The sequence below is a fragment of the Corvus cornix genome, chromosome 4, assembly GCF_000738735.6.
Source record: "Corvus cornix cornix isolate S_Up_H32 chromosome 4, ASM73873v5, whole genome shotgun sequence".
Classification (NCBI taxonomy): Eukaryota; Metazoa; Chordata; class Aves; order Passeriformes; family Corvidae; genus Corvus; species Corvus cornix.
This window is the reverse complement of record NC_046334.1, coordinates 34,297,331-34,310,963: the sequence shown is the minus strand read 5'-3', so window position 1 is coordinate 34,310,963 and position 13,633 is coordinate 34,297,331.

Here is a 13,633-nt window from a genome sequence, read left to right as displayed (position 1 = left end):
TTGTAATTGTTTGCTGTACTTGGCTCAAGCACACATAGTAAATGATTTGCAAAAGCCCATTTTAAATTTGTGTTCTGATGTAGTGTATCATTAGACACAAGCAACAACACACTAACAATACCCAGAGACATTAACAATAACAGTCAAAGCTTATGAAAAGTAGACTTACTTAAATGTCATATTTTAAAATTTTGACTGTGAGCTTTTTGCTCAACCTTGTATCATATTTGAACTCAGCACTAAGTGGCAGAGATAGTGATCTGACTGTTGTCTCACTTTGGGTGGATGGTGTGGCTGCTTTGAAATATATTTCCTAGGCACCTCAAGCGTAAACATTTCCACAGATGTGGCGGTTTTGTGGGTGTCTTTGCAGAATTTGTCTTTGCTGCCTGAAAGTGACAAACTATCCTGTTGCACTTCTCATTACATCTCTGGGCTGGGCTACTTTCTCCAGGAAGCATTTCTTTTGATCTTGCCTCCTTTGCTATGTCAGAATTATGACCTGTACATAAATTTTCCTTTTGTATTCCTGAAAGTGGATTTATTATTAACAATGAATTTGCCTTTCTTAAATCTTTATCACAAAATATTATCCGTAGGAAAGAGTAATAAAAATTTTTCAGTCATTTGCCATGAAATTGCCAACAATATTAATATAGCATTTGATTATGTGACCCACATATTTTCCTCATAAACAAGAGGCAGCCTTCCTCTTGCTATATAATCTGGTTTACTACACACACGTACATAGATCTATTAATTTGTGACAGGCTTACACTTTGAAAAAATGTTATATTTTCTTGGTATCCATGGAACAATTGCAGATGCTTTTCAAGCACCTTAAGAAGATAAGGTGTTGTCACAGTGGTTTAATTCCAGCTTCTATTGTCTTCTAAGGCAGATTTGCAGGGAAGACTTTGGGACTTGGGTCTGGCATCGTGTTACTGCAGGGGGATAGCACTACTTGCCTGCTTGCTGCAGTGCTGTCGCAGGAAAATGACATGCTGAGAGGAAACACAACTGATTCTAAAGACAGATCTACACAACAGGCTTCTACGCACATTAAAATGCTGGTCACTACAAGAATCTTCCTCATGGCTCTTACTGATACTCTTGCATTAGCTTTTCAAAGAACAGCAGTCCTGAAACACGCCTGCAATCACACGGGGTTGCCAGAATACCTTAGGATAATTGTAAAGGCACGAGTTCTAGTACCTGCAAGCAAGGCTTCTGGGATCAAGAATTTTTGTAGGTATAACTAGCAACAGTGTAAGGGACAAACAGAAACACATCCAGAAACACAAATAATATCCAGTTTCTCTAAATAAATAATTAGGAAGAAAATGAAATAGTACTGTTTTTAAAACGAGGAATGGAAAGATTGCTAGGACGGCGAGCAAGTAGCAGGATCGTAATTACTCAGCTTTCATTCCCACCTGGACCCGGGTGCAACGGAACCGCTGCGGTTCCCCGCCGCCACCGGGGGGCGCTCCTCTCCCAGGTACTTCGGGAAAAGGCGCCAACTGCGCTTCCCGGAGCTGTCCTGGTGAGATGTCGGCATGAGCGCGGCTCTGCTCAAAGAGGTCTCTAGAAGTAACTTCTGAAAGGTACGAATATTTTGGTAGCTAACTTTGAGCCACATTCCTTGAATTCTTGAATATTTGACTATTTTAAATTCAATTTAAAAAATAATTTAGAAATGACTGTGTCTTAAGGAACTGGAATGTTTAATGTATTCTCCTTGATTTCAGTTAATGAAGATTATTATTAAATATCTTATTCCTGCTTAGAGCTCACAGATACTCTCACAAGACCGTTATGTTCTTAATCTTCATTGTCAGTTTGTAACCATTAACCTAACATTAGTTAATACTTCCCTATTTATTATCCATATACTTTTGAAGAAATTTATAATTTAATACGCTTTGACTTAAAGGAAAAAAAGACAAAAGCTTTCCAAATGTCCAGAGTATATACATTGTTAACCACTACTGTTCTTCAGAGCTTTAACCCAAACGTGTTTCATTCCCTGCGAGTGCATTGTATAAAGGACAAAACAACCTCATTTCCAGCTGCATAAAGCAGTTGGCCAGTGAGTATATCCAAATAGGATCAAAGAAATGGAGAAATGAAAAAAAAAGGGAAATACCTGCTATTCAAAAAGTAAAAGAATAAAAATATAAATAAATATAAATAAAAATATAAATATATAAATATAAATAAAAAGTAAATTAAAAGGGAGTAGTGTCACCATAAAACATGAATCTGTTATAAATCAAAACCCCAAAGATTTCACCATTTACCTGTCAATTTTGTTTACTGTAACCTCTTAAAAACCTCACTCCAAAAATCTGATAAGGGATTAGAACAATGGGAATTTTAATCAATATGTACACACATTTTTTCAGATTGGGAAAAACACTTTGAATGAGTTATGGAAAGGAAAATTTTATTTTAAATACCAAGTTTATTATTAAGAGAAAAGCATTCATTGCTTGCTTTATAACTCTCTGTCTTTATATTATCTGTGTACATGGCCTAGGATCAGGAATAATCAGATTCAAATACAACTTCAAGTCTTTAGTGATTAGTACAGACTTCTGGCATTCATAATGTGATTTTGTATATATTGATCAATGCAGCCTATTCATTTAATGTGAAAGATATAATTTGCTTCTGTTGTTCTAATTCTATGCCCCATTTTCAGAACAATCTCTGAGAGGAGGTATCAAGATGATTTCCTTGTACAAGTTTTATGACACTGTCTAAAAATGTCTGTACCATATCTCAAAATATTACCCATCGCACAGCTTCTGTTTTGGTCTGAGAATTATGGTCTATCTTGGAGCTAATTTTCATACTACCAAGATAATTACAGGTACATGTCAAAAATCAGAAAGCTCTATGTCATTCACTCATTGCTGGTTTTTAAACTTCTCTTGGTGCATGATTCCCTCCCTTTTCCAGCAAAAATGTAATTGTTTATTGTGAATCTCTCTCAAAACCAAAGGTCTGAGTAACCCTGGTGTTGGGGTCCCTCCCCCGCCGTGTAGCCCTGGGAGAGGGGCCCTGAGGGCACAGACACGGGGCTTCCCTGCCCCTGCTCAGCCTCGTTCCCATTGGTTGGTTTGTGTTCCCTGCGCGGGCAGAAGGACCCTTGGTCCCGTGACTGGAATAGTTCCTCGGCAGAGCTCCGGCCATGCGGCTGGAGAAATAAACATCTCTGAAACATCTAGCAAGAATCTGTCTGTCCATATATATTTCCTTTCCACGGGACTCCTGGTTTGATATATGCGTGTTGCAGGATCCCCACTGCAACACCCCCTGGTATTATGACTCTGATATGTGGTCACCAACACAAAAAGTTACAGAGTGATGAAGAGTGTCATTCCTCCACATTGATTAAAAGAAAGTCTTCTATCATGTGGCTAAAACTGTTCCTGTTCTGTAACTCTGAATCTGAGAGAGACCCTGTTATTAGAAGTAGGTTATTCTTTGATTGAGATGAAAAGTCAATGTCCTAAAACTATTTGTAGAATCCTAACTTTAAAAAGTTTTTTTTTTTTTTTTTAATTTCAGTGTTTTAATTGCCTTGAATTGAAACATTAATTTTAATTGAATGTCAAATTGCACGTACTGGTATCTCTAAATTACTTCTTTATTGTCTGAACACTTAACGTTCCTACTCTCTCCTATGGGCTGCCTAAGAAGCCAGATGGTTCGAAATTTCCAAGTCTTTGACCAGGCTCTCTGACAAAACTACATTGTCTACAACTCATTATGGTGTGCTTTGGGGTTTAGACATATCTGGCCTACACAGCCTAGGACTCTGAGAAACTTAGTCTTTGAAATACAGAAACTACCAATTGCAGCCAATTAATTATGATGGAAACTACTTTTTAATAGGTCAGCTGAATTTTGACAAAATGAAATCTTTCCATTTGGTTGGATAAACTGGTAAATTTTGCTATGTGAAAATGCCTACTGTATAAGCAGAGTTAGCATCCTACAGGAAGAAATTATTTTGCAGTAACACATTTTAACTGTTTAGCTGGATTATTTGCTAATTGGAGTGCCATGGAACTGGAGTTCCTTTCCAGTGTTCCTTGGGTTATTTCCTGGTGGCTTGGAGTTTATTTTGTTTGGTTGTGGGGTTTTTATTTTTTGTTTTAGAACTTTTTTCCCCTGATTTTTAATGTATTAAAGATGATGAAAAAATCAAAATAATTACAAGAATGATCATATGGAAAAATACTTAGTTCCTAGATGTCCTGATTAAGACAAGCTGCCAATTCTGAAACACTGCTGCCAATTCAAAATGTCCAGTTCAATATAGAGAGATTAGGCTGGAAACTGCAATAATCTATAAATTAGTACCAATCTACTCCTAACAGCTTCATCAATTCTGGTAATCTGGAGGGCCAACTCTACAGCAGTGTTGTTGTTGTTCCACATCAATTTTCCATTTCTGGAATAGACCATATATGTGATTATTAAGATAAAATACAGCCAAAGCAGTTAACTGAAGAAAGTGAGAGAAGAAGAGAGAGATGAAAAAAGATGAAAAGGAAAAGGTAGAAGGAAACTACGTATTTGTATTCTGAAAACCACAGAAAAGGAAATGAACTGGAAAGAAGTGATTTTGAAAGACAGGAAGTGACAGAAAGATGAGAAAGGTGTTGGTGGTTTTAATAAATGAAATTTCTGTGAAGAAATGTGTAATTGAAAGGTTTTTTTCCTGCAATAAATTTGATATTTTCATATTTAAAAATTGGGTAGGAATGTGCAGAGGGTCTTCTGAGTTATATCCTAAAACTCCTATCTTATTTTTTTGCAAGATTTATGATCAATTTAACTTACTTTTAAATTATACAGAAAGTTTAATGATTACAGCACATTCATAAGAAAAAAAGAAATGTCATTTCAGAGACCTAGACTTTATATGCAGGTTATTTGTAAAGAAATTGTACTTAATTGCATAGCCTCCTCTCACTTCTGAATGAATTGGTAACAAGGTAAGACATACAGCATGTGTAATAGTGCCTACAGGCCCAAAACAAATTAACGTAATGGGCACAAATGTGTACTCCTGTCAAATTATGTATTTGATTAGGAATGGACTTGGCTTCTACTGTAAATGTGGTTTTGCAGAAGAAAAATAAGCCAGTTAACCCATGAAATTCTAAGACATTTTACACAGGTCTAGAAACGGAGCCAAAGAATAGATAGGGTTTGTGATTGAACTGTAAAACTGACTAAGGATCCTCTTCTGTTGTAATACAGATTCCTTTAATGCTTACACTTTGCTCCAAAATCTAACATGTTAACTAAGCAAAGCTTGACTTTTGTCACAACATTCTTTTGAATATGTGCAGTCCTCCAGGTTAACATCAAGTTGAGTGGGAGTTGATCTGCTGGAGGGTTGCAAGGCTCTACAGAGGGATCTGGACAGGCTAGAGCAATGACCTGAGGCCAGTTGTCTGAGGCTCAACAAGGCCAAGTACTGGGTTCTGCACCTCAGCCACAACCCCGTGCAGCACTGCAGGCTTGGGGAAGAGCAGCTGGAAAGATGCCTGTTGGAAAAAGACTGGGGGTGCTGGTCAACCAGCAGTGTGTCCCAGGTGGCCAAGAAGGCCAGTGGGATCCTGGCTGGCATCAGAAAAAATGGCAACAGATTGTATCAGCAGGACCACAGCAGTGATTATGCCCCTGTACTCAGTGATGCCACACCTCAAATCCTCTGTTCAGTTCTGGGCCACTCACACAGGAAGGACATTGAGGTGCTGGAGCAGGTCCAGAGAAGGGCAATGGAGCTGGTGAAGGGTCAGGAGCACAAATCTTATGAGGAGCAGCTGAGGGAGCTGGGGTTGTTCAGTCTGGAGAAGAGGAGGCTCAGGGGAGACTTTATTGCTCTCTACAGCTGCCTGAAAGGAAGCTTAGCCAGGTGGGAGTTGCTTGCTTCTGCCAGGTGACAAGAAGAAACAGCTTCAAGCTGCACCAGAGGAGGTTTAGACTGAATATTAGGAAAAATTTCTTGATGGAAATGGTTTTCAAGCACTGGGACAGGCTGCCCAGGGAAGTGGTTGAGTCACCATCCCTGGAGGTATTTAAGATACCTGTAGATGTGGCACTTACGGCCATGGTTTGGGATAGGCTTGGCAGTGCTGGGTTAATGGTTGGACTTGATGATCTTAAGTGTCTTTTCTATCCTAAATGATTCTATGATTCTATAGTAAAGAGGTGTTTTAGGTGAAGGAGGCATGGTGGGTTCAACTAAACTCTAAATTACATGACAGTCTCTAGCTAGTTCCATAGGTTAATTTATCAGCCTGCAGTTAGTCAATAAAGTACTGCTTGTAAACCTGTCTTCACTATAAAATACAGGACACTTATAGGGGAAGGCCTTTGCTCAGTTACTGACAGAAGAAAGGGGCAAGATGGTTCTGTTTTGATCAGTTTAACTTTTGCTTTTGTGCTTCCCTTTTAAGTTGTAAAGACTTACATCTTTCAGAGGTGTGACATTAGGCTGAATTTGTAGCTACCCATCTTTGGTGTCTAAAAACATGAGCCTTGTTTCTTTTACTTCTCATGTAAAACATTTTGATAAAGGATAGCTTTCTTCATAAATGACACCTTATTATGAACATTTTTAGACATTATTAGAATTATTTAGATTTTATTAAAATCCTCTGTAACAGTCTAAATGTCAATGAATATATTAGAAGTGTTTAATAATACGTGCTCTATTAAGAAGATAAAGCTTGATGGGATGTTTGATATGTAATAACCAATATATATCCAATATATGTCCAGTATATAATAACAAGGTATGTTCTATCGTATCCAATGCTTTGGATATCATGCATAAAACATTTTACAGGAGAACATTTGTTTTTCAGTAAATAAGATTCAAAAAAGCCTGAAATAAGAACTAATATAAAGCAGAACATTTCTATATTGGATAAATTGGATTAAAAATTGGTTTAAGTATTTGAGTAAACCTTGCCATTTGGATTAGTGTTTTGGCAAAACAGAAAAAAAATAACCCCAGTTTTGCACAAAAAACCTCAAAGAAAAGCAAGGTCATGTATAATGTTAAAAAAACCCCATTAAAAAAAGTCTCAAGGTTAGAAATTTTTCATTAAATAATTTTCTTGCTTGCTACATTATGTATAGGGTAGAGCTATTGTTAAGAGAGACATTCAAGAATTTCAAGAACCCTGTCTCTTCAAAATAAGATGTAAAAGCAGACAATGGCTTGTGGTCAGGGAAAATAAATATTAGGAAGGAGATTAATTAGCATGCCAAAAGAACTTTACTAAGATGAGGAGGCTACAATGGGGCTGAAAATCTCCAGCTGTGCAGAACTCTCAGGAAGGAGGAAAAGTGGTAAATGAAGAATCAAAAAGGGTCCTCTACCTGTTTAATCAACCGCAATGATTAGAATAATTAATGTTTTTTCAAACTGTGTTACAGAGACATTTCTTAAAAGATGCTGGTGATCTACATAGTAAAGAAAAACAGGAGAGTGTGTTTCAGAGAGAAAATTTAAAAACCCCAAACTCTTCTGCTATATAATACACATTTTTTCATGTTATTTTCATTCTTATATAAAAGAATGAAGAGCTAAAAGTTTCATTATATACTTCATCTTCTAGTTTTTTCTGCACTAGAATTACTTGCCCAGGTAAGTTATACAAGTGAATTTGCAAAATTTTTCTTATAACTTACTTCAGGCATGAAAATCCATAGTGAAATAAGGTCACCCAAACCAAATATACCTTTGACATCATACTATCACCCACAGTACCTTTTGTTGAGCATAACTCAAATTGTACATCTGTGTTTCTGGACAACATATTTGAGCAAACAGGAAAATTTCAGTGGGTAAAAATAGGAGAAGTAACACACCCTCTTTGCCTATCCTTATTTCTCATTTTTGCCTGAGAACAAAAAACATGTGGAAGACCTTCTTCAGTCACATACTTTGGAAAACATATAAACTACAGCAGGTATGGATTAGAAAACTGCTGACCTACTCCTTAAACTTCTAGGATACTTAATCACACAAAATGGCAAGAAAGGCGAGAAAGAAATTTAGAGAAGTCAAAGCTGACAAAGGGTACCTATGTCCTACCCAACTTCTGAATTACTTCTATTGAGATTTTATGCTGTGAAATGGTTAAAACACGTCACCATCCAACACACAAACTTCAGCTAGATGCCCAACATTTTTTGGTGCTTAAATGAAGCCAAATCTGAAAATTTAGCCACAGCTCTTGACTCTGAGTACTTCTGTATAAGGAACATATAAAATAGCTAGAGATGCTTAAACTAGGAAAACATTTTCTCAAGGAGATCATCAATAACACAGGAAGGTCTTAATAGGCATTGGTTTAAAAGCTCCATCAATCTTATGATGTTATGACTGTTTTGCTCACAGAAAATCTACTGCATACAGTGTTTGCTTTGAAAGGGTGTGTCTGGGACTAGGACACAGGGGGACATTTGCCTTTTTCTGGAAGCTGTGATGTGTGCCAGATAAAACTCCAGGACAGGAAAAGCTTCAGATTTTTCATGGATCTACTGAGAACAGTCAGATGAGAAGAGTTCCCAATTTATAATGAATAAACTGCATCTAAAAGAATTGATATGTAAAGATAGAAGATTGTCCTTAGCCTCAAGACGCTGCTTATTATTGTGTTGTAAATTTTAATGTACAGTTTAAATTGTTCACTGGACAAGAAAAGAGTTTTGAATTTTTGAACATCAGCAAGTACAAAAATTAATTGCATGCTTTTCTAGAAACATAAACTTAACTTTGACAATGACAACTTAAAAATTCAGTAGTCAAAGTGAAAAATTAAGATTTTTATCTCTAGACAAGGTATTTTTCTTGAATAGGCTTTGTCAAACCTGAGTCGCTGAGGTTGGCTGGGGAAGTTCTGCAGTTTGCATTAAATAAAAAGCCAGATCCTTCTGTGTTGAACAACTTTGGATGAAGAAGAAATTCTCCTATTCGTGAAAGTCTGTGTTCCAGGATATATCTTTGTGAATTCCTGTTGCATCTGCTGTGGTTGTTGGGGCTATATAGAATGTCAGAAAGATTAGATGCGGTGTCAGGCAGAGATGTCACACCATTAAGATGTTTTCTGTTTCAGTTGTAAGCTTGGGAGGGCTTTGCTTAGAGCTCTTTGCTTGAGATGGTGGTCTGCCTCTGATCTTGGACAGGTGCACATAACAATGCCTTATTCTGAAACATGTGTAAGCTGTCCATAAAAACCCATGTGTCCTTAATGCTGACCATTTGAGCGAACATGCTCTCTGGATCTTTGTTATATGTGTCTTTTTGAGAGTACTTGTGTTAGCAGACATCTCCAGGTATTTATCAATCTGATCAAATTCATGAAGAATGAGAAATATCAGCACTTTGGAGCATTTACCCTACAGGAAAAATATTAAAGATTAAATTGCAGTAATATCAGAAGAATAGGGAAAGCCAGAGAAGACAAATACATTAAATCTTGAAGTCTGCAATGGCCTGAAGTAGAAGATGAAAGTCAAAGAAGAGCAAGAGATGAATACTTCAAAGCAGTTCAAGACACAAGTAGCAAAAGTCAAGGAGAAATTGAGATGCAACTAGCAAAAGACATCAAGGTTAGTAAGAAATCATTGCAAACATAATAAGTATTAGTATAAAGAAGATAAAAGGAAAGGAAGTGTCCCATTGTGGAGAAAGAATGTAGTAAGGAGAGAAATGGAAGAAACAATAATTTAAAACCTATGTACCAGTCATTAATGGCATGCAGTTGGTTAGGTCCGCCATCACAGCAATGAGAAGGAAAAAAAGGGCTTAGGTAAGACTTTGTCTGTAATGAATCCATTTTGTAATTTTTGTAAAAATGTGATTGTTGTAATCATCTCATGAACTCTGCCCCTGAATATTTGCAGAATTGTTTGAAAGGGTCTCAGAACTGTTAGCCATTGCTTTTGAGAAACTGTAGAGAACAAGCAGGTACCAGATGACTGACTGTAAAAAACCAAAGCAAATTAAAGGGTTGCTTTAAAAGAGGGACCTTCAAACCAGTGCATTGAAAAGGGTCAGAAAATGAAACTCTTGTCATTCTACTCTCAATTTCTGGAAAACACAGGGACAGGTAATTTAGCACACTATGTCTAAATGTCTGGAAGATACCAAAGAAAAGGCAAATCCTATCAAGCCAAAATAATTTACATTTATTAAGTAAATCTGCTCTGTTCAATGGTTTTCTAGTGTTCCAGACATTGACAATAAAAAACGTCTTAGTCCAATTTGAAAGATTCAGTGGGATAATAAAGTGATCAGAGATCTCAAAACCGTGGTATGTGATTAAAAGAACAGGGTTAAAATATGGTAGTAAACATATCACAGGGATGAAATACAGAGTAGGGTTTCCAATATGGGAAAGACTGTTGATCAGAGGAAAAGAGTAATTTGTTCTTCATGCTTTTGGAGAATAGGATTCACCAGAAGCTATAAATTTAAATTGCAGCAAGATGAACTTGTTTCAGATTTTGGAAACCCCTTCTAAAGTTAGACAGTAAAACTCACTGACACAGATCAGTGTGGAGTTTCTATCACTGACAGACTCTACCAATGGTGATTCCAGAAGTAGATTTGGATCGACATCTGCCAGCAGTGACAACATATATCTGGCTTTGCTTGTGGGCAGTGGGATACCTAGATGTTCCTTTGGGATTCCCTTCAACATAAGTTTATTCAAATATAGTAACACAGCCCTTGCAGTTAATTTCTTAAAACTATTTTATCTCCATACTTTATTGCCTTAAGTGAACACATTCTTCATTTGCAGGAAGTGAGTAAAGCACTTTTGGGACACAGTGTTCAGGGCATAAATTTCCTTGCATTTCCTAATGATTTCTCAGCATGTCCCTCCTGTTCCGTCAGTAACCTATGCATACAAGCTTTTCTTCCTATATATCTTGGTGCATAGATTACAAAATTCCAACACTCTTTCGTATAACGTTGAGATGTATACACAAAGTACATATTTAAATGTATACTCCCTCTTTTTTTCTCATTCTGTCCTTTTCCTTGTGCAACAACCATATTGCTCACACCAGTAGTGTAACTTACAAGTATATTACCAGCTATATCATCTTCATCACTACCTCCCTGTAGGCTCCATCAGCTAGTCAGAGGTAAAGGTACCTGAACAGTTATGATTCTAAATTAGTAAGTCTTAAAATATTTATGTTACTAAAAATTTGCAAAATAGATCATATTTGAAATAGAGATGAATATTTGTTAATAACAACAATGCTTCTTGACTGGACAATGATGAAGAGCCATGAGGCAGTTTCTAAACTCTCAGTTTAAAATTATGTCTGTGTTACCATTAGTATTATTCTCTTACAACTGCTGCAGTAACAGATTCCCTGTCACATCTTAAAGATGCTATTGTTAAACACATCACTAGGTAAAAATAGTTACATTTTCTGTAAGAAATGTATGTACATTTAAAATAAAGAATATTTCTCAAGATATGTAAGTTTAATCTTTGAAGAGAAGTGAAATTATTGAGGAAAAAAAAGAAAACTTCTTAGTTTTGTATCTTCAAAATGCCATTTCAATCAAGTATCATTGTATGCTCAAATAAATGGAATTACCAACTTGTGTAAAGCCCTTGATCAGAATGAGGCTCTTAAACCAATTATGTGGAGATCAGAGTGCTTAAAATTATAAGGAATACATTTAGAATTATTAAAGGCTTCAAATAGCCTGGTTCAGACAAAATTACATATAATTGATCATTAGTATGTGTTGTCAGTAGAAACTGCAGTCATAGGTGTTGAAGATCACTTTTTAGAGAAATTGCAGTGAAACTTTTGTAAAACTCAAACCAGAAGAGATTTGCCTTTTCTAAGAATTTTTGCTGAATGCAAATCCTAGCCACTTTTATTCCTCTTCTCCAAATATGGAAAAATGAGCAACAACTTAAAAGTACTAACTAATATTATCTGGATGAAATTGTCAAACACAGATGAAGCAAACCAAAAACCAAAACAGATTACCTTGATTGCTGGGTAAGTGAAAACACAAATTCAGGAATTGGAACGCTGTTAAAAAAGTTAAAATAAGTAATTCTTTAAAAAAAATAAAAATCATTAGCTTTATAGAGAAATTTCTTCTTTGCCAAAGGGCAAAGCAATTTGTAGGAAATTAACATTAAGACTGACAAATACAAACTGGGTTGTCAGAGAATGATTCTATAAAGGGCTGACTCTATAACCCACCCTGAGAATAACATGACTGTTTTATTGATTCTTATTTAGCCTCTGTGCAGTCCCTCTATCCCTTTGGTTTGAATTTTATGATTCATTTATTACAGAATATAATGTCATTCTGGATAGGTAGCATTTTTAGAGTCAGGCACATAAATCCTAATCTGGCAATCATCCTCTCTATCTGTCATATGGGTGACAGGATTTTCATTGATTTTAGTGATACAAGTTTGAGAACAAAATGGCATGTATTATGTAGTGTATGACGTAGGTTATTGGATTTAATTAATATTTTACTATCTGTCTGTAGTTACAGTTTATGACCAAAATCAAAACTTGCTAAACTCAGTGGCAATCTCATAATCACTTCTCTTTTTGCATGAAGTGGCATTTTTCTGCCATCAGTGAATCTCTTGATGGACTTGACCCTAGTTCCAAGTCTGAAAACCACAAAGCCCAGAGCACAGAAAATACTTTCAGCAACCACACTGGGAGTGTTGTGTTCTTAACTTACTTGGCAACCTCATGGTGAGTTACTCTTGGCTAATAGCCAAATGTTCACCCAGCTGCTCACAGCCCCTCTCCCCAGCAGGACAAGTAGAGGAAGAACTGGAGTGAGAGAGCTCATGGGTTGACATAAAAACAGGAATACTGTTTACCGATTACTGTTGCAGACAAGACAAACTTGACTGGGAGAAGCTTTATTGCCAATTAAAATAAAAGTGTAAAAGCTGGTATGGGTAGTGGTGAAGAAGAAGACACACGTTAAAACAACAGCTTTTCTCCCTTCTTTTCCCAGGCTCAGCTTCATTCCAGACTCCTCTCTTCCCGGCGCGCACAGAGAGAATTGAGGGCACGTACTGTCAGTATGTAACAGTTTCTCTTCGCTGCTCCTTCCTTCTCACACTTTTCCTCTGCTCTGGCATGGCTTTTCCATGGGCTGCAGTTCTTCAGGAAAATGTGCTCTGGTCTGGGCTTGCCACAGTTTCTTTGGGTATATCCCTTTGCTCTGGCATGGGTCTCCCAGGGTCTGCAGTTCTCTGCCACGAACAGCATCATCTCATCTCTCTCTCTGACCTTGGTGCTCCCTGTTGTTTCTCACCGTTTCTGTTCCCACTTCTTCTCTCCGCACCGCATTTTCCGCTCTCTCTTGGCTATGCTTTCACAGAGGCACCGCTGGCTTTGCCGAAGGGCTTAGCTGTGGCCGCAATGTCTCCACTGCGGGGCTGGCAGGAGCCAGCTGTTCCCAAAACGGGAGAGCCGCACACCTCTTCCCACAGAGGCCACCCCGCAGTCTCTGCCCTACTCCCTCTGCCGAAACCTTGCAACACGCAGCTAATACAAATCT